We start from the raw sequence: 12157 nt of genomic DNA, 5'->3' as shown, positions 1-12157 counted from the left end.
TAGGTAAACATGCTCATTTCTTATTTTAACATGCTACAATATTCATAGCGGGTGTTTGGTTTTGATACTTGAGGGTAAAGGTTACTAGTTTGAATCTCTGTTAATCTGTATTTATTTTGTGGTTTTTGTCAGCTTTATATGTTAATATTGTATAAGACATTTATTTTTATTATCTGTATTCTTTCATAGTTTGGGAATTAGAACTCTAACCAGCCAACAAAATGTAATAAATCTGCATTGAAAATTCTATTCTTAATCTCTTAAAAAGTTAAAAGGGAGAAATTCGAAGGTACTTATGTGCCACAAGTACTAAATAGCTATAAGTTAATGCATATAATTAAAAATAATCTTGTATAGAAACGTTTAGGATACAAAGGAGGTAACTAAATTCCTTCATAGCATTCAGATGAATACTTCCCCATAGATAAATAAACTTTGTCTATTTAAAGAAATTAATGTACAACCTTTTAATAGTCTATAGATTCGCATTAAGTGTTTAAAAAAAAAAAAAAGGTTATTTTTAAAATAATTATTTGCTTTTTAAAGGTTAAAACAAAAACTAAACATTTCAAAAAATTAAAAGTAATAGAATGTAGTGTTCAATTCTGTTTATCATAGAAATTCTCTACTTGGTCCATATTGTAGCCAATAAAGTTTTTCAGCTTGTAATATTGACCTAGAAAAGTACAATATGGAGAAATAAAACCTAGATAAGATTTTCTCATCCTTCTGTTTTTGTTTTCCAAATGAGTTTCTTTAAATATTTTTTTTTTTTTTTTTTTTTTTAAATCTCTATTAGGTTGACAAGAAAGTTCTTGCAGTTTTTAACTTTTTAATTCAGATGAACATATCTCGGCTCAAGCAAAAATTTATTGATCGAAATAAGCACCATCAGAATCGACACTTTTGACAACGCAAAACAAGTGTATTTATGCTAGTAACGTAAAAATCTTGCGTTCTGGTGACGATGAAGGCGTTTCTGATATTGCTTAGGCTTTGGAAGCATTTCTCATGCAGAAAGTTTTTTCAGATACTTGAAAAGGTGGTAGTTGAGAGTATGATAGTTGAGACAGTTTCGTAACCCAATTCTTTCAACTTCTGCAGGGTTGGTGTTAGCAATGTATGGTTGGGTATTGTCAGAGAAGAGAATTGGGCCTTTTCTGTTAAATAATGCTGGATGTTGTCAAAGTTTTTAATGCGTTTCATCCATTTGTTGACAGTACTTTTCCACCATAGTCGTTTCGCCTGCATTCAATAAAACTAATGGATGAAATCTGTAGCAGACACCCAAACAGTCAGCATAACATTCTTTTGGTGCAATCTGGCTTCCAGAAGTGTCATGGAGTTTTGATATCTAACCACTGAGCTGAGTGTCGCCGGTTGTTGTAAAGAACCCACTTTTCATCGCAAATCCAAATTTTGGGCCCTTGTTGCATAAGGAAAGGAAGATGAGAGGAGAAAAAAAAAAGATATATATATATATATATATATATATATATATATATATATATACATATACACACAAGAGAAACTTATTTCGTTTTTTTTTTTTTTATTTATGTATATTTTTTATGTACATATTTTATTTATTTATTTTTTTTTAATAAGTTATATATTGTTTGAAATGTTTTGGCCAATTAACTTTTCGATGTGTTTTTGTAATTTCTTTGTCAGTTTGTGAGTGTATTTTCTTGTATTGGACTAGGAGAAATGTGTAATTGTTCCTCTATGAATGCAGGTTTAAGTCTGTCTATTGCAAGAGTGTCTTTTTATCTCTTTTTAAAATGGTAAAGTACTTTTCACTTCTGTCGAGAACTAGATAAGGTCCGGAATAATTTGGACAAGTGGTTTTTTGACTGCGTCGTTCCTGATAAAAAAGTATTTACAGGTGTGAATATCACTTGGAACGAAAATGTTTGTGTCTAGCTTTTTGGTTGGGATGAATTTTAATCATGACATTTTAGGTTTTAAATCTGTTACAAAAGTTGTTGTTGGGGAAATGTCTGTATTGTTTTCATAGAATTGTCCCAGTAAAATCAATGCTGATCCGAAAACTAATTCTGCAGGTGTGCTCTGCAAATCTTCCTTCAGTGTTGCGAATTGCTAGAAGAATGAGTGGCAAATTGTCTGACCAGTCCGCTTTGTTTTCGTTCATAGCCAAAGATGCTTTTGTCTATGAAACCATCCCACCATACCATTTTCACAAGGGTGGTAGGCAGTAGTTTTAATGTGCTTTGTTCCCAACAAATGGTTGAATTCAGCGAAAAGAGTTGATTGAAACTGTGAACCCCTGTCCGTTGTGATTACGGCAGGCATTCCAAGAATCGCATTCCAATCTTGTAAAATCGCTCTGGCTATTGTTGTGGCTGATGTGTATTTCACTGGTATTGCTGTTGATCATCTGCTGAATCTATCGACTATAGTAAGGATGTGGGTGTGCCCTTTTGAAGTTGGCAATGGTCCAACCAAGTCGATATGAACGTGAGTAAACCTAGCATCTGGTACACTGAAAGTTTCTGAAGGTGATTTTGTGTGCCTGTGAACTTTTTTTTTTTTTTTTTTTTTTTTTTTTTTTTTTTTTTTTTTTTTTTTTTTTTTTTTGCAAGAAATGCAAGTTTTAGTCCAACTGCAGATGTCTGTATTGATATTTGGCCAAACAAAACGTTCCCCTATTAATTTCACGGTGGTACATTTTCCTGGGTGGGACAAATTGTGGAAGTGCTGGAAAACTTGTCGTCTGAGGCTGGGTGAAATATAAAGGCGGTGTTTTTGTGAAATATCGCAATAGAAATTTGTTGTTCCGAACGGTATCGGCATTTTTTTTTTTTTTTTTCAGCTTCAGTGAAGTTTTGTCCATTATAGCTGGGAGCGTGGTATCTGCTAATTGCTATTGTGCTATTAATTCCATACTTAGTGGAGTGGAATTTAAAGAAGCAATTGTTGCGCGAGATAAAGCGTCAGCTACAACGTTTTCTTGTCCTTTTATGTACCGTATATCGGTAGAATATTGAGCTATATAGTCAAGATGTCGAATTTCTCATGGACCATATTTGTCGACATGTGTGTGTAGAGCAAATATTAGGGGTTTATGATCTGTATAAATGGAAAATTTTCTGCCTTCGAGGAAATGTTTAAAGTGCTTAATTGCAAGGTAAATTGCAAGTAACACTCTCGAGAAAGTGCTATATTTAGTCTGCACTTTGTTTTACTTGGCAGAGAAGAAAAAATTTTGTCAGAAATTTGGTGAATGACAGCTCCTACTGCTATTTCAGATGCATCCGTCGTAAGTTCCGTTGTATCACTGTCTTGGATATATGTAAGTTTGAAGTTTGCCAAAGCAGTTTTCGATTGTTGGAAGGCCTGTAGTGCAAGTCCTTCCAAAACTAACAGTTGGTTTTTGGTTCGTTTTTTTTTTTTAACAAGTCCGTTAAAGGTGCGAGTAACGCAGAACAGTTAGGCAAAAAGCGTCGGTAATTATGCCTACAAAATGGTGTACTTGTCTGACAGATGTCGGTAAAGGGAAATTTGAAATGGCACTCCCTTTTTCAGGCAAAAGGGAGATTCCATCCTTGTTGATTAAATGTCCAAGAAATTGAACTTCCTGGTGGCCAAAAACACATTTATCGGTGTTTAGTTTTAGACCAAAATGTGACAGTCTTTCGAAAGTTTGTTCCAGGTGTAGCCGGTGTTCTTAGAGGTATAACCCTAACACCTTCTCTTGTCCGAGGGCCAGGCCGCATCCGTTGCTATCCTGGTTCACGGAAGCATACTTGTGATGTACTTCTGGCCATGTTCGTCGCTCCCAGCTCACAGGACCATAGATGCAACCCAGCAGGGCTACATTCTTACTTGTCTAGTGATGGACCCCTCAAGGGTGACTAGACTCTCACTGGTCACTGGAAAATATCTTTCTGCTGCTCAGGGCACGCGAAATGTGCATGACCCTAAGTCTGTGTGGCAACATTGTTGATTTCGGCCGTCACTCTGGCTTCGTGCTGGATCCAGTCTCTTTCATCATCTGGCGTCAGGGCATACCTGAAATAAACTGCATCTTCATTCAGGCCGGCAATCGAGAAAGAAAGAAAAACTCTGGTTCATTTTTGTAAAAACCAGCAAAATAATTATTCAGAAATCGTTCTACACTTGTTTAAAAGTCGAGTTCCTTGATCCGAGCTTCATGATGCAGGTTGTATAACTTAAGTTCCTCTAATTAATTTCCCAGCTAAGAACAAGAGCCTTTCAACTTAGCTCCTATGAGGGTTTCGCCCCCCCCCCCCCCCCCCAGGCAGGGTGAGAGCGATGTGGACGCCTCGATGCCAGCCAGTAAAAAGGACCCTAACTCTAAAAAGCCAATCGTTTTTATAAAACTGGCCTCTTCTCCCCTCTGTCATATTGAAGATTACTTTTCCTTTTTTTTTCTCTGAACCTCTTTTTTTTTTTTTCTCTATCCCATTCTTATTCTTTTTCTTCTCTCGTGAACTCCTTTCTCTATCCCCTTATTTTATTCTTTTCATTTTCTATTTTCTTGTGACCCTCTTCTTCCTCTTTCATGGTTCAATTTATTTATCTGTCCAACTAACTTATCACTGGCTTGGTGGTCTGGTAGTTAAATACAACAGGTGGACCCAAATGTCAACATCTCCCAGACACCAAAGCAGACCTTTTGAACCCAAGTCATTGTACCTGTATCACTCAATTAGTAGTTAAAATTCATTTTTACCAAATCCAACTAGAAAAACAATCTCTTGTTCCACGAATCATTATCAGATTTTATATTTTCTTTTCATTGAAAAAAAATACTATTTCTTCTCTGGTGGACAGAAATCTCATAAACATCTGTTTTTCCTTGACCAAGTGTCAGCATGCCCCTCCCCTGACCATACCTCATCCTCTCCCATCTTCATCTAGCTGTATAGGATATCTGGCACTGCCTGGGATCCTGTTACAGAGGTTTCTGCTGGCGATTAAAACATCATCCACATATGCGAATATGAACGGCAGACCTCTGAAAACTTTGTAAATCAAACATTAGAAAGTTTGACAGGCGTTTCTAAGCCCGAAAGGCATCCTTAGGAACTCGTAAAGGCAAAATGGTGTGGTCAGTGCAGTTTTATGAATGTCTTCTTCTGCGACTGGAATTTGAAAATATGCCTTTACAAGGTCCAGCTTGGAGAAAATTGTGGTGCCTTGGAGAAGTCGTGGATATGGGGGATAGGATATCTATCCGGAACTGTTTTCGTGTTTAAGCGTCTAAAATCTCCGCACAGGCGCCATGTGGTGTTGTCAGTTTTCTGCACCATGTGGAGTGGTGATGAACAAGCACTTTTCGAGGGCTGTATTATCCCCATGTGGAGTAGGTTTTGAAACTCAGATTTTGCCAATTTTTATTTATTCGGTTTCAAGTGGCTAGGGGTTTAATAGACGGGCAGTCCTATGGTCTTAATATAGTGCTTAGCACTATGCTTGATGGGGTCCATGTTTTTAAATGGCTGGGAAAGTTGACAAAATTTTTGGAGTAACTGGCAGACATGTAAATCTTCGGGTAGGGCAGCGCTGATTCCGGTGGTTAAAAATTTTGAGGTAGTTCCTCTCACCGAAATTTTTGTTTCGTTGTCTGTCAACGTGTGATGAGTCATGTCGACAGACAGGTTGAAATGGGCTAAAAAGTCTGCCCCCAAATTTGGAGTGGTCACGCTGGCTATGATGAAATTCCAGAAAAATTCCCAGGTTTAAGTTTAAAGTTTTCTCGCCAAAAGTGGGTATTTTTGTACCGTTGGTGGCTTGTAGGCTGAAAAATTGGGTCCCTGTTGGGTGGCCATGCAGTGTCTGTATGACGCTGATTTTCGCTCCGGTGTCTATTAAGTTATATCCGTGGATTTTGTCACGGATATAAAACAGACAACCTTTTTTTCTGTGCTCCAGCTACAGTCATCGTTGTTACTGGCTGGAAGGTTCGTTTCCCTGCACTGGTTTTTTGAACGCGCAGAGTGTAGTGCATTTTCTCACGTCGATGACGAATCTTCTGTGGTAGAAGCAAACATCTTGTCTATTTCGTGACATGAACCGGTTCCTGCTTAAACTTCTTCGCCTGTAACTTTGTCGCGTGTTGTTGTAGTTTCTGGGATAATGTTGACGTGTTTGAAGTACGTCGGCAAGCTACTTTGAAAGCTTTTCAACCGTAGACTTTAATTCGGCTAATTCTTCATCTCGGTTTTGGTCAGGTTGCCATTGGTGGGCATATACTTGTCGAGTCCGGGAACTTTCATGAATTCTGTCGGCTATGTCGGTGAGCTTTTCTGTTGCCATTTCCTCCGACATCGGAGCGAGGATTTGCTTGGTAGTTGGGGGTAATTTACCCAACCAGAGACTCCTCATGATGCTGTCCGACATTTTGTAGTCTTCCAGCAAGGCTTTCATATGGCGAAGTAGTTGAGAAGGTGTATGGTCTTCTAACTCAACTTGCGTGAATAAGTTATGAAGCATGGCTTCGTTGGAAACACCGGTTCGTTGCAGGATTGCTTGCTTCAGCGTGTCATTCGGTCTTTCCTCAGGTACATTTTCAAGAAAATCTGTGACTTCTTCTACCATCTCCAACGGCAGTTTTTCCACTAGGTAATAACACGCTCATTGTGACATTACCCATTTAGCGTCAAATATGGCCTGTAATTGGACGAACCATATTTTTGTATTTGTCGGGTTGAAAGGTGGAATATTTAATGCCATGGTTTTGTTGTAGGAGTCAGTCTGTTGAAGTTCCATTTTTTTTTTTTTTTTTTTCTTTTTTATTTGAAAAATTTTTCGTGCGTGCCGTGGATTTGTGTAGAAGAGTTTAGTTTACACCGCGTGTTTCGTTCAAATATATTCATTTCATTTTAAATTAAGGGGTCACCATCGTTTGTTGCGGACCAGGATATAATAATCCTAACTCGCTACAAAAGAAAATAATGAAATGAATGGAAGGAAGGAAAAAACTCAATTGCTGAATAAAATAAACATGTTTATTTTCTATTGAAAATAAATGGTTTAGGTGGAACACGTGTTCAGTTCAATCGTTGACGACTATGCACGGGGAAAAAGAGGAATAAAGTAGGGAAAAGAGAAATGGCAGTCCAGCATGTAGAAAAAAGAAAGACTGAGGGTTGACCTCAGTAAAGCCGCACGTACATGGTAGCAGTCAACCATGTGGAAATGTCTTCAGGCCACAAGCTGTCTGGTTGACTACCAAGGCGAAAGGGAAGAAAGAGGAAGTTGAACGTTGTTGTTGACTTTTATACCGAGGTCAGTGTTCTGACTTCGCATGTCTGGATTTCACTTAAAAGGAAGTGATGTCACCAATGTGTGTGTATGTTTGCACGAGCGTGGATGTGTGTGCATATGTGCGTGCATACATGTAGTGTGTGTGTATGTGAGGAAAAACATGTTCGAACATATTCAACGTTCTAAAAAGAGGACATAATTGTTTTAAAACAACTAATTTAAATTATTAAAATGAAAAACCTTCTTTAAAAGGATTTATGAAGTAAAGGTATTATAACAAAAACTTATTTGAAAATATATCATTTGGAATCAAAATTTAAAATTCCGCAATAACTTTTTGTCAACCTAATAAAATATAGTAAGGTTTGTTTTTATAAATTTTTGTATACAAAAATTCAAAGAAAAATACTGAAGAAGAAGATTTATTTTATTCATTAAATATAAGTTTACTTTCAATCCAAAATAAATTATGGAATTGGATTAGATAAATGTGAGAAAATAAATAAGATGCTTTGGTAGCCATAAAAAAATGAACAGAAGGTTTATGTTTACTTTGAAAAATTATTCAACATTAATTTAAATGTCATTAATTTTATTCTTTAAGGCGTCTCTATTTTGGACCTCTGATAATAAATCTTATCTAGGTATAACTAGATTACTCGTTATAGCTTAAATCTTTATAAGCACTTATCAAAAGTCATTTAAGGATAATAGTTACCGAGATTGTCAATTGAATGATGAATAAGAGGCTTGAAAATGAAGGTAATCCATTTTTTAATGAAACTGCACAAATAAGGGAGATTAAAAAAAAATTATTTTTCAGCAATATTAAAATTTTTTTTTTTTAATACTAAGATTTACTTTTTTGTATTTATTAAAATATTCATTTAAATGTGGATTTTTTTAGTAAATTTCTCCGGACAAGAAACTGGGAATTTTGATAAGGAATTTTAACAAACAAAAAGAAAAATTAACTGTAATACAAGTCTTTAAACGATGAAAAAATATAGAATAAGTGAACAAAAAAGAAATGGCATAAATAACTCTGTTTAAATGTTAAAACTTCTTTAAAAAATTGGAAAAACAAACAAAAAACAGCGATCGTGATGGGGGGGGGGCGAAAGTAAAAATGGCATAAATGTTTCAATATTAAAACTTTAAAAATCGAAAAAAAACATCTGATATCTATGCTCGGACGTGCAATCTTAAGATAACGACTCTGCCACTATAACGACTGGTCTATGATCGCGTGAGCGAATTTTGGTTGTTTTTTTTTTATATTTAAACTAATTCAATAAAAGAACGTTTTTGGCCCATGTATGTTTGGCTAAATTGTCATGAAGGAACGATTTTTTGCTACCCCTCCCTGTAGAGAAGTGCCCAGTTGAGGGTGAAGGAATTAATATTTTTAGCCAATTTTTTTATATTTGTTGTCCAAAAGGGTTGAGCTTCAAAACTATACTGATTTTGTGAAAATCCGTCGGCTCTGTGGAATGTTTTAGGCAGACATACATACATACATTTAAACAGATTTTTGCTGTTTATATTATAGAAGACTGGCGGGGGTGCCCGGATGTTTGTTTGGGGGGGGGGAAGAGTCATAGTCAGACAGGTTCAAATCCGTGATGTAAAGGGCGGAAAAGAAGAAAGTAAAAGAAAAGCTGAGATCTTACTGCTACGCTAAGACGCGAGAGGAAGTGAAAAGTGTTCAAATTTATCGATGTCAATCAAAAAGTTGACTTGAAGTGAATAAGTTAAATCATGTAGGCGAAAAAATGAAGGTTGGCTGCAGGCCAGTTTCTGCTTCCCCACAATGAGGGGGGAGCTCACTAAATGACTAGGAATATCGCGGACCCATACGCACCAACCACACCGGGTGTCCTTAACCTCGTTGGATTCTACAGGTGTTCTCTCGATCGTAGATTGTCCCGTTACAAGTTAGCCGGTTGATCATCCTTACCCACTGTTTTATCATGGTGGGATGCTTTGCCTCTCGATTGAATCGTCTCCTACCCTGTGTAGGTAGTCTCCGGGTACATCGATCACTCCGCTGGTCCTTGCGGCTTGCTGCAAAATGAAGAGTCCTCATCACAAACAAACAGAACTCCGGTTTATAACAGTAACAAACTATTTATTAATTTCACTACTTCATAACAGCTACTGTCTAAATTGAGGTGACTGACTATAGCAGTGAGATGATGTAAGACCAGACAAATAAAGTCACAGATTTCCCATTAACACAGGCTAGTTAATATAACATCAGGCCCTGAGGGCTTCCAAATCGGGAGTGCTTGACCAGCCCAGCTATTCAGTTTGCTGGCTACGACTCTTCTCTCTTTAGAATTCATTTTTCTAATCCAACCCCTTTTCCCCACCTCTCCTTCAGTGAGTGGTTACAAACACCCTTTCTTTCTTCCTCTTAGAGCTTACCCTTCGTATTGTCCACTCAACACCTCTCTCTCTGTTCCCCTAATCTCTACTCCTCCTCCTCCACTTATCTCCCAAATTTTAACCCTCATTTGCACTGAGGTGTTTACTTATCAAATTAGGAGTGATTAGTCATCCCAGGTCGAACAATGCTTGGCAGCGACCTTTACCCTTGACCCCCATTCTAAATTGTCAGCCTTAATCAGCTAAGGATCTCTGGATCTCTTCATACCTCTCAACAGAGGTTTTAAAAACAACCTTTCATGTTAACAGATATATAACGACAATGAGATAAAAACAATTATTTGCTTTTTTTTCTCTTTCTGACAAAATCCCATAGACATTTCTATTTTGTCCCAATTAGACATCACACCCCCTCTTCTGCCCTCTCTTCCTCTATCTCATCCGGTCACCCTCCCCCTCACTGCAATATGCACCTCGCTGCATGCATTCATGACACCAATTAGTGTCATATCCCTTCCATCCTTAGGGGGGAAATGCAGCATTTCCACTTAGTCCTGTCAGAAAAATAAGGAAACAAAATACCCAGTATAAACCACAAGTAAAAAGTTCAATTGCAACCCCAACAGTTTCTGAGACAGGGATTCTATATTCATCTACACATGCATTATTTTTTTTTTTTCTCAGGAGTTAATTCCTCTTTTTCTTTTCACTTTACTAGTCCTTTTAAGGTGACTGCAAACTACGTACATGCAAAACAGTTTTCTCTTCTTTATTTTCAGTCCTTCTTTATAACTGCAACTCATCAAACCATGTACATGCAAAACATGGGTTTCCTTCACTTTTTTTTTCTTGTTTCTTATTTACCATCAGTCCATCTCCACGACTTAATCTATGTGCATGCAAAACATTTTTCCCCCTTTAACTACAATTCATCAGACCATGTGCATGCAGAATGTTTGTTTTTTTTCCTCGCCCCTTTTTTTAAATATTTTTAATTTTTTTAATTTCGGTCCTTCTCTATGACTTGGTCTATATGCATGCAAAACAATCTCTTAGATTTTCATTTTCAGTCCTAGTTCAACCATAATTTTGTTCAGTAACTGGGAAGGTTCAGCCCATCTTCAATCGCCATTTGCTGTCCCAAAACAATGTGTCACCTGAGATCTCAATTGGTTCTAGGCCTTTCTGCCTATTTAATTCTACTCTAAAATTGTTTGCTGGGGGATTATCCTTACACACATCCAATCTCTCAACCTATTTTTGTATTTTATTTTTTTTTTTCACTCAATTCTTTACACGAAGACAAATAACTCACTTCCTCAGCTCCTGCACACCTCTTGGTATCGGGGAAAATTTCCTAATGATATTTCATACTTCCACAATGTCAGAACCTTTTCAATGGAGTGCATATCTCCTGCCAACCTGCAGAACACTTTTGCTTATTGCACAACCATCATCTCACAGAGCATCTCCGTTTACACCCCATCATTTCTTCACAGCAGTCCCAAATATAAAAACAACACAACGTGCCAGCCAAGGGAGGTGCACACCGTTCCTTCTAACTACCCTGGTGCAAAGAAACAAGGTCTCCACCACAGCCAATGTTTCCACAAACCATACTTGCACAATGTCACACTTTCCTGTGCAGCTTTTACTAAACTCTGATACCTAAACTTTTTGTACCTTCACTTGTCCCATAAGCATTTTTTCACTCGGAACAAGGACAGCATCCGCCCTGATGCCACACCCAACATGCACTATTCTCATCCAGCGAAGAAAAGATCTTCCCCGACCGAGGTAATCCTACTCTTCACTCCTGGAATTTGTCCCAGCAACGCCATTCTGGCCTGGGACCAAGGGTAACAACTGTTCCAACACTACACTCAACATATTCAATCCCCGACCTGTGAAGGAGAAATCCTTCTCGACTGAAGCATTTTAAATTTTTTCCAAAACAGAATAATATCAGCACCGTTAGTTTCTGTAAGACATTCTACTTGACAGTTTAAATGTTCAAAACTATTTACCATGCGATTGATTTCATTTTTTATGTAAATTCCCAGGCTAACTGATTTTTTTCTTTGACAGCTTAAATGTTTTAATGCCACTTCCAACCAATTTACCACCTCACACCCTATGAGAACTCTCAGGCCAAATGGCTTTCTCTTCGGCAGTTTAATGCCTTAAAATTCCTTTCAAATAATTCACTATTTCACATCCTATGAAAACTCTTAGACCAAATGATTTTCTATTCAACAGTTTAAATGCCTTAACACCACTTGCAACAATATATTATTCACATTTCATGAAAGCTCTCAGGCCAAATGATCCCCTATTCACAACAGGTGAGAATGCTACACAACAATTACACACGTTATCAGTCCTCATCTAAAAAAAATTTTTTTTTTTCAAAAAAAATTAGTACATTTCAATACAAATATTAAAATAGACAAACAGTTCCCTTTATTTTTTTTCTTCAATCAAATCGCGGTTCTATCAATTTTCATTT

The sequence above is a fragment of the Euprymna scolopes genome, chromosome 31 (genome assembly GCF_053919585.1).
Source record: "Euprymna scolopes isolate OS-2025 chromosome 31, ASM5391958v1, whole genome shotgun sequence".
Lineage (NCBI taxonomy): Eukaryota > Metazoa > Mollusca > Cephalopoda > Sepiida > Sepiolidae > Euprymna > Euprymna scolopes.
This window is presented reverse-complemented; position numbering follows the sequence as displayed.